Source organism: Saccopteryx leptura, chromosome 7 (assembly GCF_036850995.1).
Source record: "Saccopteryx leptura isolate mSacLep1 chromosome 7, mSacLep1_pri_phased_curated, whole genome shotgun sequence".
Taxonomy (NCBI): domain Eukaryota; kingdom Metazoa; phylum Chordata; class Mammalia; order Chiroptera; family Emballonuridae; genus Saccopteryx; species Saccopteryx leptura.
In genome coordinates, this window is record NC_089509.1 from 98,016,219 (window position 1) to 98,035,066 (window position 18,848).

Below are 18,848 nucleotides of genomic sequence, written 5' to 3' on the forward strand. Positions count from 1 at the left end.
CTTTTTTTTTTTTTTTTTGTATTTTTCTGAAGCTGGAAACGGGGATAGACAGTCAGACAGACTCCCGCATGCGCCTGACCGGGATCCACCCGGCATGCCCACCAGGGGGCGACGCTCTGCCCAGCAGGGGGCGATGCTCTGCCCCTCCCTGGCATCGCTCTGTCGCGACCAGAGCCACTCTAGCGCCTGGGGCAGAGGTCAAGGAGCCATCCCCAGCGCCTGGGCCATCTTTGCTCCAATGGAGCCTCGGCTGCGGGAGGGGAAGAGAGAGACAGAGAGGAAGGAGAAGGGGAGGGGTGGAGAAGCAGATGGGTGCTTCTCCTGTGTGCCCTGGCCGGGAATCAAACCTGGGACATCTGCGCGCCAGGCCGACACTCTACCACTGAGCCAACCGGCCAGGGCCTCTTCCTATTTCTGTTCAGACCACACAATGATTCTGGAGCAGTGAGACCTTTCAAGAATACAAGTTTTTAGATCCTTAAGAATATTCAACTTTGGAAGCACAGGACGACACTAAGCAGGGGTGCTCCTTGAGTGACAATGGCGGACATCAAATATCTTCAAGTGATCTGTGGCAATGGACATTAACAAGGCCACCAGACACTGGAGCTATTCAGTGTCCAGAGACTTACTCAGGGCCATACTGGAAACTCAATGTTGACCATCCTTTGACAGTAATGGAAGTAACAAGCTAGCAACATATCTTGGTCTTTATCAAGCTACTAACAGAGTGTGTGAATGTGAAAGGTCTCAGCTGTATATCATCATTAATTATGAGAGTTGTGAAATAAAAACAAAACCAGAAAGTACTCTGTATAAAACTAATTTCACTCGAAGAAAAAAAAATTCTCTAACTCAGCAGTCTCCATCTTTCAGCTTTTGTCAAAAGTTGAGTTTATCAGTTGAGGCCATTAATAATGGAGAGGACTAGTGTTAGGTGATTGCTAAACACCAGTTCCCATCCTGTCTTAAAGTTTTACCTTTGAGGTAACCAGCAGGTGCCAACTTGGACTAACTCCCTCTAACTCCCTCACAGAAATCACACTACTTTGAATTCTATACTCTATTTATTTCTTAATTAAGTGTTGATGTAGACAATGACACTGACCCTTGTGTAAAAACTTTGTAATAAATTCATCTTAGAGCTTAGAATAATAGTAGAGGTAAGCAAATTTACTCTTAAAAAAAAGTCTATGTGTCCGGTTGGCTCAGTGGTAGAGCGTCAGCCTGGCATGCAGGAGTCCCGGGTTTGATTCCCAGCCAGGGCACAAAGGAGAAGCACCCATCTGCTTCTCCACCCCTACCCCTCTCCTTCCTCTCTGTCTCTCTCTTCCCCTCCTGCAGCCAAGGCTCCAATGGAGCAAAGTTGGCCCGGGTGCTGAGGATGGCTCTATGGCCTCTGCCTCAGGCACCAGGATGGCTCTGGTTGCAACAAAGCAATGCCCCAGATGGGCAGAGCATCGCCCCCTGGTGGGCATGCTGGGTGGATCCCGGTCGGGTGCATGTGGGAGTCTGTCTGACTGCCTCCCCGTTTCCAACTTCAGGGAAAAAAAAAGTCTATGTGTCAAAGCTTTTGTGCTTTCACTTTATTCTTCCCCAGACTCTCATAAGGAGATAATTATCACAGTACCCATTTTACAAATAAGTATAGTAGAGCTCAGGTAAGTTAAAATTTGTCCAAAGTAAATAAACAGTGAGTGAAGGGAAAAACAAGAATCAGAACCCACATCTGTCCCCCTTCAATGTCCATTCTACTCTCCCATTTCCTTTCTTGACAAAACCTTAGTTCTCCTTTATACATTTTGAATTATGATGACAGCCGACCAGAGTGTCATTTTTTGATGTCTCCAAAAACATTCTTTGCTCAATGCCATAGCTCTTGGGTTCTAACATAATTACTTATATTTATTTCATTAGCTAAAATTTTCTTTTACTTTTTCACATATCATCCCTAAAATCTTTTTTGCAAAGTGGAAGGGCATAAATAATTAACAATTTAGTAAGCATTTACCATGGTGCATTCTTTTTTAACCTTATGGTCAAACTATAAATTAGGTGCTTTATATTTGAGATAGTATGTGAAGTTACTGTAAGGTTGGAATTTTTAATATACTTTAACCTTTGTCATCTTTTTCCATCTTTACTATGAATAGTACCATATATGCAACTGAATGTGACCATTTAATGTTATACCCATTTTACAGAGAAGGAGGAATAAGCAGTCACCTCAAACCCACATACCTGCTTAATCACAAACACTTATACAGGAGCATGCTTGTTACCCTGGTTACCAGGCTACTATCCCTCAGTAAGAGAAAACTGAATGTGCCCAACCAGACTGCAATTTCCATTGCATCATATTTTGAAATAACTAGGTTTAAAATACAAAGGACAGTTGGGGAACACTTGGGGTTCCATAGGTAGTCACTAGGAGCTCTATGCCCCAGGAGTATGGCTAATGGAAAATGTCAAAGGCATTCATCCTCTTCACTTAACTGAGTAATGATGTCAGAAACAGTTATGTCGGCTGTGAGTAAACATGGACAAACCAGTCTCAAACACCAAAGAAGCATAATCTAGAAATTTAGACTTAGTAGATTGATGAATCCCAGTTGCCGCCTATCAACACTGAGTCAGCTTAAATAGGTGTGCAGAAAGTGTACTGTCTAAGGGTATCCTGCACCTGAAATATCATAAAAAGCTGGGCAAGATGCAAGATGCATGTAGTCCACAGACTACATTCTAATTACATGTGTATTTAAGGGATCTCACTAGCACCCACACCGATTAGTGGTTCTAATGTCTGCAAAGACTGAGGTGATATTTTGGAAACCATCCTTGTAGGGGAAGGGCTTCCGTATGTAAGACATCCGTAAGAAGAGTACTAGCTAAAAGGATCTTTCAGGAGATTAAGCAGAATAACAGTTTGTTTTTATAAACCAGGACTCTTCAAAGCCAAAATAAAATCTGTCTGATAGAAATAAACTTCTATATCTAAAAGCCTCAGTGTTTTATAAACCAAGTTATACCTCAGTCTAAGACAAAAACTTGATCTTGAAAACTAAACACAAACAATAGACAGAGCTTACTTTTCAGCATCACTTAAGAATGAAATGTATTATTTTTTATTTCTAAATTTTAATTTCAGCACACATGTATTCCTTTCTCAGACAAGAGTTTGGCTTTGAAAAATATAAGTTTAGAAGCCTTTCCTTCATTATTCTAAATTAAGACATGTCAAGGGTATGACCTTCAGGAAATGCACAAAACAGAAAAAAAGGAAAAATACTAAAACAAACAAATACAATCCCCTGTCCCCCAAATTCAGGAAAAGAAAGAAAAGTGCAGGGAAGGATCTTGGGTACCCAGTATGGGTCACATACTTGTGACTGGACCAACTGCCCCAGTCTACTCTGGGACCACCAGGTCACAGCGCCTCCTGTGGCCCGGGACGAGGGGATGCTGACTGGCAGCCACCATTGGGACAACATAATCAGAACTGAGACCAAGTTTCTACCGAGCAAGCAGAACGGCAAAGATTTACTCCCCAAAGTATTTATAGTTTTCATTGAACTCTGGTTACTCCATATGTGTCCTTTATATTTCAGTCTATATACCAGTTACATTTTTTTTTTCTTAAGGATATTTTGTATTTCCGCCCTTATTAAACAACTTGTAGAAATGTACACGTTTAGTACAAAATGAGTTGTGGAATATCACTTTGTGTTTCTCAAAAACACCCACCAATCACTTTGCTATGTCAGTTATTCACAAATACACAATAGAGGTATTTTTACTTACATGACGTTTCCTGTGGGTACAGTCATTGAACTTTAAAATTCAGGAGTTCCTTCAAAGAGGCAGAATAGTAATTTGGGACACAGAAGTAACACTGTAATAATCATCTCTGCAAGCAATAGAGGAAAAATGTTTTTCTGACAAATAAATAAAAACATGCCTTCAAAATCTGTTTTAATATGTTTTGGAAAAGAAGATACTTTGTTCCAAACTGAATTCGAAGCTGCAGAGTTAAAAAAAACAACAACAAAACTGAGGTATCAGTAAATCCAGTGCAGGCTGTGTTGAAAGATGTCATTAAGAGATCATGCTCAGGCTGCCATGATCTTCCAGGTGGGTCAGATTGCTCGCAGAAGCCACGTGGACTGTGGCCAAGACATGCTCAAGAAAGCAAATTTCTGACCTCAAAGGGAACTTATTCTAAGCCTCAGGCCAGAAGTCGACAATGTAAAAAATCTTTCTGAACCAAGGGTCGACCCTGAAACCACAGAGCAAGAGAGGGCACTGAATTCAAGTCAAATAAGGTACTTGGACGACGGGACAGATCAGACACTAGAGGTCAACGAGGAAAGCAGCAGCCAAGAGTGCAGAGCAGAGCCTGTCACTTGAGCCCAAGAGCAGAGAGTGCCTTGCTTGGAATTTCACTCATACAATACTAGAGATGTGCACGTTACCTTAAGGATTATGTAATCAAAGAGTTATTTATTAGAAACAAGTATAAACCTGATATAAATTACATTTAGTTGAAAAGCCGAAGTACCTTCTCTGGGTTTTCTCGGATCTTTTTCTTCTCTGTTGTTACAGAAGTCTTCTGTTTGTGTATGGACCAAGGCAACAGGGAAACTGGGAAGGCAGGCAGGGCACCAAATGGCAAAGGAGGATTAAACAACAACAAAAAAATTCTGGCCTCTAGCCACTTGCACCTGGTAGAAAGTGTCAAGAAAAACCACAGGTTTATGCCTGGGGCTTTGCAAGTGTTAAAAAAAAAATCTATTAATTCTTTCAACAAATATTTATTGAGGATCCATTACCTATCAAGACAGTTTGCTAGGAGGCAGGGATGCAAAGACAGAAGGAACAGAGGAGGCTGCAATAGCAGGGTGGGGCCAGCAAGTGAAATTTGTATTATAAATAAAGGCCTAATGGAGGTATACATTACTACAAAATCCTAGATGAGGAAGCAGTTCACGCTACCTCATTGAAATGAGTGGAGGTCCAGGACCAAACTGTAAGAAAAGGACACAATAAATTATGCAAAACTAAGGCCAAATCAAAGGACTGGATTTGGATGTAGAAGCTACCAATGGGTAAGGAAATCATGTCCAAACAGATTTGTGATAAATGTTGAGTACTTCCTGCTTTGGGATGGGCACAAAATATTAAGATAACAAGTTAAGTGCATTCTGCTGACACCAGGAAGTAAAAAGGACCATGAAAATTAAACCTCCGAAATAATGAAAAGAATACATAAAGATTTAATGGAGAAAAATGGTGGTGAATTCAGAAAGAGACATAAGATAGGTGTATTGTTCATTTTCCAGATAACAGTTCACCAGTTCAATTTAAGGTTCGCTCCCTCCAATCTCGAAATCTCCCAGAAGAGTAGCAAGAGTCCTGATTTGTCCCTTAGGCAGCAAGCCGTGCAATACAGAAAATGTAAAAAAAAAAAATTTCTTCCAGGCTCCCCCTTTCTTTTCTCCTTCCATGACCTCTTATAAGTCTTTGATCATTTGAAAGGAATGTGTGGGTGGTGTGTAACCTTTAGAAACGTTTTTCTGCCAATTTACTAAAGGGAAGTTTTTTTTTTTCTTTTTTTCCCCTTGCCCTAAGTTCTGCACAAAACCACGCCTCGCTGCATTGTTCAAAGCAGCTCACAGGCGTCCCTGAAAGACTCCTGTGAAAAAAGAAGGGAGGTGAGGCTGTGAAACCAGACAGCTCTCCATCAATGCTAGATTTCTGTGGCCCCGAACAATCCGGTCTCTTTGTGTGGGATGGCTAGTGGTTGGTGAGTCATGTTACCAGGTGTATTTATAGACCATGAATTAAAAATAAATAAATAAAAGCCGTTATCACCTCTTAAGCGTCTCAGAATGAGCAAAATGATAGCCCAGGGAATGTCTGAAAAATCAGAAATGTTGCTTTCATGAGAGAGCAGGCAAAATTCAACAGATCAGCCTTAGCTGAGAGAGTTTATTAAAAAGCCAGGGGTTCTGGCCGAGACCCCTGCAGACCACAAGATTCTTCATAGAGTGGCTTACACTTGAATGGACAATAAAATTGGTTGTGGAATCACCAAGCAATGATTGTCAGTGGACAAGTTGCTTCTCATTTGCTTCATGTATCTATTTCCCGTTTCAGTTTGCAGTATGCATGCTGTATAAGCATGGTATTCCTTTTCGCTAATTTTTTTTTATATTCACTGTACATTAAAGTTATTTTTATAAAATGTAGTCATTGGACTCATGATAACCATTACATTGGACAGAGAAGAGCAGGGAAGTGGTAGCTGAATAAGGAATCCCCTCCCTCAACAAAATTACCTTCTGATCTAATATCCGGAATTACCAACTGACCTGAGCTGGAAAGGTTTTCTTATTTCAAAAGCTTAGAAGCACTCAACCAACCACTTCTGCACTGCCTCCCAGAGCAAGTTCCTCAGGTAGGAAACAGGACCTAGTGAGAGACCCAAAAGGCAGTTTCAGTTTTGAAATAAGAAAAGCTAGATCGTGGTGGAGAGAAAAGACTGTGTCAACCATCGAGACCACTACATATCTGTAGTGACTTGAAAGTGGCCTCCACTGAGACGTCCTTAGTCAAAGAATGTGCAAGGTCAGCAACTTTAACAAGGGAGAGAAATATCCGAACTTACATTTATATTTATTTTTAGAAAATAAATGAAAGCTTACTAATATTTAACACATAGATTCAAAGTAGCATATATATTTAGTACATGCATATTGGTGGTCAAATGTTTCTCTGATTGGCTTTTGTTATTGATTTTTATACCCTTTTGTCTGTTTTGATTATTGATGTTTCCCAAATTTTAGAACACGGGGTAAGGAAGTACATATTCAAAATTTTCTTTTGGAATGCACTGGAATATATTTGATCACAAAGATTGGAGACTACTGGCTTAACATGAAGTATAATGAAGGTGAAGCTTTTTGTTGGGGTTTCTTTTTTTTCAAACAATTAAGACAGATTCAAGCATCAAATCATGTTTTGCTTTTGTCAAACCATATAGATAAGAAAAAGATATCCATTGGTCCTGGCCTGTTGGCTCAGTGGATAGAATGTTGGCTTGGCATGAGGATGTCCCAGGTCGATCCCCAGTTAGGGCACACATGAGAAGCAACCGTCTGCTTCTCTTCCCCTCCTTCTCTCCGTCTTCCCTTCTTGTAGCCAGTGGCTCAACTGGTTTGAGCATGGCCACAGGCATTGAGGATAGCTCAACTGATTTGAATATTGGCCCAGACAGGGTTGCCAGGTGGATCCTGGTCAGGGCGCATGAGGGAGTCTGTTCACTATCTCCCCTCTTCTCACTTAAAAAAAACAAAACAGGCCCTGGCTGGTTGGCTCAGTGGTAGAGCGTCGGCCTGGCGTGCAGGAGTCCCAGGTTCGATTCCCAGCCAGGGCACACAGGAGAAGTGCCCATCTGTTTCTCCACCCCTCTCCCTCTCCTTCCTCTCTGTCTCTCTCTTCTCCTCCCGCAGCCAAGGCTCCATTGGAGCAAAGTTGGCCCGGGCGCTGAGGATGGCTCTGTAGCCTCTGCCTCAGGCGCTAGAATGGCTCTGGTTGCAACAGAGCGACACCCCAGATGGGCAGAACATCGCCCCCTGGTGGGCAGAGCGTCGCCCCTGGTGGGCGTGCCGGGTGGATCCCAGTCGGGCGCATGCGGGAGTCTGTCTGACTGCCTCCCCGTTTCCAACTTCAGAAAAAAACAAACAAACAAACAAAAAAAAAACACACAAAGAAAGATATCCATCAATGTTTCCATCAGACATCATGTCCTGTTCATTAGGAAAAGATTAAGCAAACAATTCAAGGCCCAGAAACTCTCTGTGGGCCAGAGAGGGAAGCATCTCCCGTACCTGGAGTTGGATGGCAGAGAAGACCGGAGGAAGCTGTGGTGGTGGAGGAGGCCTGGGCATCTGTGGACTCTAAGAGACCTGAGACTCCATCAAACCCCAACCACCCTCACCCAAAGACACTAGCCTACCGGGGTCCACCGTAAGCCTGAGGGGGAAAGTTCCCACGGTTATCAATGCAAAAGGAAAAGAGAAAGCCTTAGACCAGGGGTCCCCAAACTACGGCCCGCGGGCTGCATGTGGCCCCCTGAGGCCACTTATCCAGCTCCTGCTGCACTTCCGGAAGGGGCACCTCTTTCATTGGTGATCAGTGAGAGGAGCATAGTTCCCATTGAAATACTGGTCAGTTTGTTGATTTAAATTTACTTGTTCTTTATTTTAAATATTGTATTTGTTCCCGTTTTATTTTTTTTACTTTAAAATAAGATATGTGCAGTGTGCATAGGGATTTGTTCATAGTTTTTTTTATAGTCCAGCCCTCCAATGGTCTGAGGGACAGTGAACTGGCCCCCTGTGTAAAAAGTTTGGGGACCCCTGCCTTAGACTTTCCTCAACTTCATGTACGTTAACAGCACAAGAATCAAACAAATGCATAAAACTAAAATTTTCTTTGCATCTGTGAATCCACTTACGTTCCATAGCCTAGAAAGTACTCTCCTGAAATAAACGAATTGCCGCTGCTAGTTAACAGAAAATAATATGACAATAATTATTGAAAGAAAAAAGTGAATTGTGAGTAGAGCTATAAACCGACCGTGAGAGACAGTTTGCCTAACTCCTGTCTTCCAAGGAGACATGTAACCTTTCTCAGTGACAACTCCTTGATTTTTTATATCGAGTAGGAAAAATTCCTTTTTCATGCAACTATCTCAATTCATAATAAAATGAATTCTGAATTGTTCTTTTAATAAGAGTGTTGCGTAGCCTTTTTCAATTTTCAATAATGTGCCAAAAGTCTTATAAAATTTTATTTTAAATAAACACAGAGTCCGTGTGAACACATCAAATATCAAAAAAGTAACAGAGCCCTGGCCGGTTGGCTCAGTGGTAGAGTGTCGGCCTGGTGTGCAGAAGTCCCGGGTTTGATTCCCGGCCAGGGCACACAGGAGAAGCGCCCATCTGCTTCTCCACCCCTCCCCCTCTCCTTCCTCTCTGTCTCTCTCTTCCCCTCCCACAGCCGAGGCTCCATTGGAGCAAAGAGATGGTCCGGGCGCTGGGGATGGCTCCTTGGCCTCTGCCCCAGGCGCTAGAGTGGCTCTGGTCGCGGCAGAGCGACGCCCCGGAGGGGCAGAGCATCGCCCCCTGGTGGGCAGAGCGTCGCCCCCTGGTGGGCGTGCCAGGTGGATCCCAGTCAGGCGCATGCGGGAGTCTGATTGTCTCCCCGTTTCCAGCTTCAGAAAAATTAAAAAAAAAAAAAAGTAACAGAAATAACTGATTAACGAATGAAAGCCGATAAAGGAAAATATGAGCTCTTCAAAAGGTCAAAGAAAACTTTCAAACAGCTTGACTTCTCCATATCTGCCCTCTGAGGCTTTCTGAAAACTCCTTTAGAGGCAAAACACCTCTCCAGGTGAAGTCGTTTTGAAAGCAGTTTCACCTCTTCTGATGTGTTATTGTCTAAATCAAGAAAACAGGTTGTCTGCTTATCAGCAGCTGCTTGAGTATGCGGACAGGACGGGGCTCCAGGTGGAAGGTACTTCCCCAACGCCTAGGAACTTGCAGCTCTAAATGCACAGCTGTTTGCACACTGAAAGGCTAGATTTTAAACAAGCAGAGGCATTTTTTATTTTAAAAAATCCTGTGTGGGTTTTCTTTAGAATGGGGGAGGGGAGGTTATAAAATATACTTCATTATATAGATCTTACTACTATGAACACAGGTAATAACAGCATTACCACAAGGAAACATATATGTACTTGTTATGATACAACATAACAGTTTTTTTTTAATACCACAGATTATAAGAAGTTATTAAAAATTCTTAGCAGCTTATCCTTCCATCTGCAAAGGTTTACCGCCATCCCACGACTTTGACAGAATTACTCATATATTAACTGGTCAGGCTCCTCGACTCAACTATCCCGCATACTAAGAAATCTGAAGCTGACAGCCCGAAAACAGACTGTCAAACCTCGGGGCATGTGAAAACTCGTATTCCTACAAAGAGGCTGCAGTCAAGGCTTTGTTGAATCATACCAAGCTTTCACTACTCACCTGTGAGTTGAAAACAAACAGCTTTTCTGTCTTATATGCCGGGCTCCTGGCTTCACCAGAAGTGAATAAGGAAAGTCAATGTTTTGTTTTTGTTTTTAAATGATGATCGTAAGATTACCAAGAAAATTTATTCTGATGAAATTCTCAAGGCAAGTTCAGATTTTAGTTAACAATATACGTGTTCCCTTTGTTTTTATTAGAGCTTTTGATGCTAAATAATGAGTCTATGCTATATACTGACACTAAATCTGGGGGTTTTATCACCTTGTTTACTCTTGTTTTCATGTCCTAGAGTGATACAGATTAGGAAGTGTCAAGGAAGACGCATAATGAACAGATCTGCCAGAGCTGTGTTCTGAAGAAGCATCTCAAGATAAATTTGAGTTCAACGGAGAAGTTTAAAGTTTTAAGAAACAAACAAAAACATTAGCTTTTAATTGTATCCTTCTTAACAGATAACAAAAGTTGGACTTGTCTTTAAGACTAGTGATCAGTTATTTTGGGTGGATTAGAATAACATATAGTAATGTGGCAGGTGCCAAGAAATTCGGAATGAACAGTGGCTAGGAAAGCAGGAGTCGGGCCTCATTACAAAACCTCCTCCCTGACATACATATAGTCAAACACTGTGCTGCTCGAAATTCATCTACCTTTCCTGTCCTTTTGTAAAATCTGTTTTATTTCCTTGATCGGTAACTCATAATACGTTTCCTTTCTGTAGTCCTCGTTACTTCTACAAGTTGAGTGAATGGTAGCCACTATCTTCAGTTTCTGTCATCTTCACTGTACACACACAGACACACACACACACTACCTAACCTGTTAATGACTCCTTCAAATCATATACTGACTACTCCTACAACTTTTCATATTTATATTTAGAGTCATGAGATCACTTATTAAAGCACATTTTAGGGCAACTATTGCCATAAAATACAATCATTTGAATGGAAATAAGTTGAGCTTAAGTTTTATTAACTTATTTTGGTTCATTTTAGTCTAACTTTTACAGAACTTTAACACTCAGTACCTAGCTGGAAATTATTAAGACTATTAAAAAATGAAGTTCTTCAATCTGTTCCTGCCGAATCATCCGACGGAGAGCAATGAAGACGTACACATGACAAGTGAAGGACGTGGACATATTTAAGATGACGCAGAATCAGTGATGTACCTGCGAGAATGTGGAGAAACTGTCAGTGTAGAGTGGACCAGGAGAACAAGGTCCCTCATTTTAGCTCAGGGAGGTATGCATGAACTTCAGGTGCTTTTCCTTAACTCATTCCTGGGACTTAGGATACAGTACTTTAAAAAAATAAAAATAAATCAAAAGTCTTAAAGAAATGACCATACACTAATGGTCTCCACAACGAACATTATTGCTCACAGTTCTAACAGTTAGAAGGGCTGAGGTTGAGCCCCGGACAGATTCAGTGTTGACTCGGGGTCTGCCTCCTGGTACCCAGACAACTGTGTTCCCACATGGCAGCAAATCCACAGAGGATTTGCAGATCTCCCAAATCCCTGGGATCTCTTTTATAAGGGTACTAATCCATTCAGGAGGGCTTCACTTTCATGACCTAATCACCTCTCAAGGGCCCGCTTCCTGATACCCCCACAGTGGGGTCATGATTTCAACCAGCAGAGGGATTCGGCCAGTTTGCACTGGTCTGGCAGAACTGATACCTATTTTTTTTGTTGAGTTCAGCTGACCAGTTGTTAAAATGGCCCTTGTAATCAGGGTTCTAAGGTGGGTACCTGGGCAGCTGCCCAGTGTGGAAATCACAAATTGAAATTCTTTACTCTTTTTTAACGTTCATCTGCATAACAGTGTATTCTAAGCGCCCATAATAATGTCCATTCCATCCACAGGTGAAAAAAATTGCAAGTGAGCACGCCAATCAAGAAGCGATATGGAAATATCTTAAATAACAGTCTTGTTGTTTTTTGTCAGGTGTTATTTAATATTTTTTCATTAATATTTTAAAATTCTTTCTTATTACATAATCGAGTTTTGTGTACCTCTTTTATTGTTTAAATATCAAAAGCATGAAACAATAAACTACCTTTCGATATATCATTTTTTTTAGACTTACAGTCATTAGGGCAAAGAACCGGTTGTTAAATTATTTGAATCCCACCACTGATTTCAACATGTGAATTTAGGAGGACACAAATATTGAGCTTGTAACAGTCGATGACACAGCAATCCTGACAGGGGCCCCGAGGTTTTAATTTGGGTAATGATCTAGTGATGGGTTCTATTAGCCATAAGTGATGACACAAAGAGGACAGCTTTCCAAACCTGTTAAGGACACTGTAATACAGCAACTTCTGAGATTTCATAATCAGGGAATCCTTCAAAAGTCCTATTTAGTTGACAGAGAGGTCCTCTGGTGAGATGCATTCCAGAGACTGGCTGATAAACTCCTGTATATGTGTGTGTGTGTTTGTGTGTGTGTGTGGGGGGGGTACAATTTAATAACTTGATTATGAATTTTAACTTAGTTCTTCCAAAAGGTGCTATCAAAAGTATATCACCGTTTTATGAAACGTGAGCTGCGCTGACGGCTTCTCCCTGAACCAGGCCTACTCCTCTCCGTCTCCGTCTTCTCACTCCTCCGTAGGCTCTGCGCTGCTCGTCTGGATGAGGCGACTTTATACCCTGAAGACGACTTTGGTCATGGGTTTTGTCATGCAGAGCCAGAGCTGTTTGAAAGTGAGGTGACAGTGTTGCTCTAACAGGCTTCTGAATTGTTCTCTAGCTGGGATCACCGCTCCTCCTGGGCAGGAGACCCTGACATGTGGCTCGACTGATTTACCAGAAGCAGTAATTGTTTAATGTGAAGGTTGTCAAGTTGCATTTTCCTGGTGCTGCTGGACTTGCAGAAATTCGGCTGGTGAGTTAGAGAAGAAGCCAATTGGGAGAAGAAATCAATGCTGCGTCAGTGCCACCTCCCCGCCCCCGAGACGCCTCTGGAAATGCTCGGCCCCTTGACTTTTTGTCACTCTCTTGAATTCCCTTCCTCAGCTGTCTTGTACTTTACAGTCTTCAGTTCAAAGTCCTACTCGCCTGTCCCTGAAACGCACCGGTACCTGTTCTACCTGAACATTTCCTGATGCCCACGAGGTAATTCCACTTGGCTGTCCCACCGGAATCTCAGCCTCAACAGATCTAAAATGAAACCAATTACCTTCCCGGAAAGACCAACCCCCTCTCTTCATTCCTATAACCCTGTTAATTGCTGGACCATATAGATAGACAGCCATCTAGGTGTGAGCCTTCAAAATAACTTCTGACAGGATAAAGGGAGCTAGTTTAGTGCAAGTGTCATGAAGTCCCCCCAAATGACACGTGGAGTAGTAGACATTAGCATAGAGCTTAGGAGCTTTTCTCCATTTTACTCGGCCTAATGAACAGGTTCTAAATGTTTTGCTCACACCAGGCTATACCCAAAATTTGGTGATGAAGTTCAAGCGAATTGTCAAAAATCTTTAACTTCCCCAATATCTGAGTCATTTGCAGTGCTAATAAAACGGAAGGCTGGGAGAATGAAGAAGCATTTTAAAGAAACAACGACACGGATAACAGTGTGGTGATGTCCAGAAGGAAAGTGGGGGGGGGGGCGTTGAAAGAGGCGGAAAGAGACTTGGTTTTGGGCGGTGAGCGCAGGATGCAGGAAGCCAGTGACGTGTTAGAGAGCCGTACACTTAAACCCATATGGCTTTACTAATCAACGTCACCCCAATAAAGACCATTTAACCAAAGAAACATGAGTGTGGAAGAGTAAGAATTTGCCAAACTTTTCTAATACTATTGGTGGAAGACGGTGCCCTGAGAGTGGACGCTGGTTTTAAATATATCTTGGCAGGCATCCCCTGGCAATAGAGAGGAATGTATTAATCTATCATGACTTTATTATACAAGCCATTTAGACCGTCAAAACTTCTCCTCCAATTAGTCATCCCTCTGATAATTATTTCCACATAAACTTAACATAGCTGGCAGGCATCAAGACAAATGGAGAAAACTGCTACAGGGTACTACGAACATTTAGTCAGGGGTCCTGGCTGAGTTGAGAGTCAAGAGTTGGCTATACGCGGTGTGCGCAATGAGCGATGCACTGCACCCTCACCAACAACTAACGTCTTCACCACATCCGTTTGCCAATTCAACCGCTGCTAAGGGGGCTTGGAGAGCCGTCTGATATTGTCAGAAGGCAAACAGTGTGAGGTGTCATTGTTTGTAATATTTCACTGGTACCAGCTTGAGACCTTGAAGCTCTTCCTCCTACCACCAGATCATTGAAGGACTCTGGGCCCAAGCCAGGGCTACCGGGTAGTGTGGTACTTCCCCTTTCAGGAAGGCAGCTGCCCTGTCACCCCTCAGTCTGCAGTGGCCAGCTCTGCCACGCACGTTGCTGCCCACGGGGCAGCAACTGGGGGCTAGCACTCCACTATCTAACCAGAGCTGCAATTCAAGTCCAAGTAAAGCTGTGCATGCAAGCCTGGCGGTGCCCAGCACCCCTAGTCTGACTGGGCCAGGCTCAGGCACAGGCTCCCCAAGCCCTAGCTCCCAAGGCTGCAGCTCAGGGCACCCTGTTCTTTCAGTCCCACAGACAGCCTTTCTCATCGGGCCCCAGCGTGCACCCAGCACAGGCTCAGATCCTCGGCCCCGATGCGGCCTGAAACCACTCCTGCTCTTCGCAGGTCTGTCTTTCCATTCTGGGGGCAGACCACTTTCCTCTCTTGTCCACCTCTTCCCTGTCCATGGTGTAGCTCTAAATATCAGAATCTCAAAGGCTTATACTACAGAAAATCAAAAGGGCCTGGACGTCTTTTTTTAGAGACAAAAAGGACACGGGTCCTAGACACAAAAATTTGTTTACCTTTCCAGGTTGGATAATTCAATTTCTTTGTAATATGCAATCCCACCACAAGAACAGATTGGAAGGTCTTCTCCCTTCAGCAGAGAAAACAACAAGCAAACAATATACACTCAAGTTAATTTCTAAATGGGTCATCCTGCTACATAGATATGAGAGTCTAATGTTAATTTCAAAATGGGTCATACTGCCACTGAGATAAAAGGTGTGTGACAGATCTGGGGCAGGTAAGAGAAGCTAAATTGCAGGGATAAAGGATAGGCATTTGGAGATAATTCGCCAGGTAGAGGAGTCGGCTAAATAGCTGGACTTCACAGAAGAGTCAGAGGACACTGGCAGTTTGGGCTACAGCTTGAGGCTGATCCCTGCCCGCCACGTGGCTTTGCACCCTGGGGAAGAGGCGCTATGGTGTGGGGTGGTGTGTGTGTGTGTGTGTGCGTGTGTGTGTGTGTGTGTGTGTGTGTGTGTGTTAAAAAAACACACACAGAAGTGAAGAGAGCTTTCAGCCACCAGGCCTAAACAATTCTGATAGAGGAATAAAACATACAGAAAGGGATAGCACTTTGACTTCAAGATTAAGGATGAGCTCTTGGGCCCGGAACACCCATGAAGTTTTGGTAACACACAGCTAGTGGAAGCAGGGCCAAGCCAGGCAGAGCGCACGCTGGTGACTAGTGGGCCATTGTCCAAGGGAGCGTGAAGCGACGGCTTAACAGCCACCAGGAAAAAGTTAATAGTGCGAGCAAAATTGAGGGGGTAGTTTGACGGAATCTACCTCCACAGCAGAACCCAAGGAAGAGTCTTTGCAAAGTCACATAATTAGAAGCCAGGACGGAGGCACCTGCTAAGTCAAACAAGAGATCGTGGGGTCTCCTAGTGAGCGGCTAGAAAAGAAGAGAAACAGAAAACGGTGAAGGTCTTAGTTCCGTGAAAGTGGGGAGGTGGGGGCTAAGGTTCAGGAGACAGATGTCTTTAAATCAATCAATGAAGTGGTTTTATTTGAACCCACAAATAAGTGAAGTCTGGAGAGATCATTTTTGTATTTGAAGTATTTCTAACAGTGTAAGTTAAGCCGACTTTCACTTATTTACTTCCCCTGTGACATTTTTCCTTGCAGTTGTCAAATAACAATTTGGCCTCATCTTTCGTGTGTGTGTGTGTTTCTCTGAACTAGATTATTTCTGGTTTAACGGGTCAAATTATTAGTTTTTGTAACCTCCAAACTGAGACTTCAAATCCAGAACCATTGTAAACAAAGGAGCATTCACATGGTGGGCATGAGATATGTAGCGAATCTTTCCATTTTCTCTTTAATTCTCCATTTCTTATTGTCATGATGATATTCCAGGCCCCAATTAACGGTCCTTTCTCAATCCAATGACTATTACATACTGCTTCCATTTCACCTTTTCCAACTCCATGACTTTACATGGAATGCCTCTAAATCCTATCCATATTTCAAGGTCTCGCTCAGGTATTCCTTACTTCCTGAAGATCTTCTACATCACCCAGCCAGAAATTAACTACTGCTTTAGGCTATCTTAGAGCAGTTTCTGTTACACAAATGGGGCTTCTCTACCTTTTTGGCTGACAGCGTGTGTGTGTGTGTGTGTGTGTGTGTGTGTGATTATCTTATATGTACTCACTAATTCTTTGGAAAGTTCCTAAGGACGAGGATTACCTCTTTCCAGCCTGGCTCAGTGTTCCTTGCTCACATAAACCTTCCTTCCCACCATGTCCAACACCCACCTCAGGCTGCCTGTTGCAGTTTTATTGCGTTTACCTTCTAGCAGGGTGACTTGTAATGTCTACGTAAACTAGACTTAATATTCATAAGATATGAAAGGATTGAAAGAGGACAGGTTTAGGAAAGACTTTGATTTTTAGCAAATCACGTATTCCTTCACTCAGGAATGTATCTGCTGCCCTTCAAACTCCTTAAGTTTCAATAATGTTTTCACCTCTTTCAAATGACCCCCCATTATCCACAAGCAGAAAAGCCTGAAGAAATCATAAAATAGTAATAAATGAGTTTTCCCACACCATTCTCTGTACCTCGAGTTCCCATTACTTGAACAGTAGTCTATATGAATGATTGACAAGCAGGTAAGTCAGCATCAACTAAATTAATAAAACCAAAATTGAATGAGTCGTGTTTTCACGTCAGTGTTGCAAAGTACACAATGTTTGACAAATCCTTTCAGTGCCAATTAGTTAAGTTAACCGTCACGTAAAGGTAAACTTTCAGCAGACGAGTGCAACTTGTCTTTCAGTCGGCAAGCGCAGCCGTGCCACAAAACATGCCCTCCCTCTGCACACGGGAGAACTCTGTGAGGCTCTACAGAATTCTCTATTTTAAGAAGACAAAAAAATAAATCAAATAAGTGAAACTGATACTAAAGAAAAGATATGTCGCAGACACAGGCTCTGGAATAAAACAATTTTCATTCAAGTGTCACTCATTCTACACATAAGATATTCGACGCTGAGCCATCAGGGAAAGAAAGAAATCTCAGCTGGCCCCGCTTCACTTTCTAAGTAAGTTCCACTTTCCAGATATGTGACATTGGTTGTACTATATTGTGCTCTGGTTTCCTCACTGAGAAAATAAAGATTAAAACTACTACCACCTTCACAGAGCTCTTATGAGAATTAAATAAAACAATTCGTATAAAGCTAAAACTGTCTAGGCCAGAGTTAGTGCTCAACTAATGTCAGCTATTATTCTTATGTGGCAAATCTTACGCCAATTCTGTGTCTGTGAGCTACCAAAATAAAGTGGATAAAAATAAAAATGCCAGCTATGCATTTTATTCCAGAGACCAAACTGGGAAAAACATATTGATAAACAAGCTTGGATCTAAAAAGCAGTCATGATTTTTTAGGTCACACACATTTCGAATTTCATATTTACTTGTTTTGGTTTAGAACATAAGAATGTATATTCTACTCATTTGTGACCTTAAATAAGATCAGTGAGCAAACATCTGAAACTCGAGCACATTATCCGCTGCACAGCTACGAAAAATCAAGCTAATGTAGGACAGCAAATATTAACAGCAATTCAAAACTCTTAGGATCTTGCACTCAGTTCTCTGTGCTGCAAACAATAGCCCTCATTCCCCTTGTAGCCTCATTTTCTGAAACTTGTACATGTGTGGATGATTCACAAAACTTCCTCACTCTCTGTCTCAATATGTTGGTGTCATTTAGGATAGGGCAGGCAGCTTAAAGCTTCTGAGTGACTTACTACTGGTGAGGATAGTAAGCATTTAAATAAACAATTTACATTCCTGATAGTCACAATGGTACCTTTTGAAAAGAAAGCAAGTCAAAACATTAAAAAGCAAAACTTCCATTTCCTCTTATTATTAATTAAATAGCTTTTCATTAAAGGTGATAGAAGAAGTGCATTTACTAGGTAGACTGCAAAGCGTCCATTATCAAGGGCTGATAAGGCGCCAGAAACCGTCCTTCCTGGGGCAGTGTAACTTGAATGCTTTCTGCACTTCCATCAGCTCAGATAAGGTGCACCAAATTATCTTTCCAACTACAGTTGTGTCACCTGAATGCAATTAACACCTTATTAAGTGTTAAGGCATTTCTACAGGTAATAAATTAGTCATGGCTAAGTACCTTGCAACACTTCTTTAGTACAGTACTTGATACTCTCACTATAGGCTATGGAAAATGCTATGAACAATTAAATACGGTCTTTAGAGCAAAACAATTACATGGATAATTTTATATTTGTCTCGGTGATGCTGACTGCACAGGCGGGCAGAGGGTGGGAGGCAATCAATCAAAAATGTCTCTTATGACTGCAGACTTTCTTTTGGTTTCAGGCAAAGTTCAGTGTCAG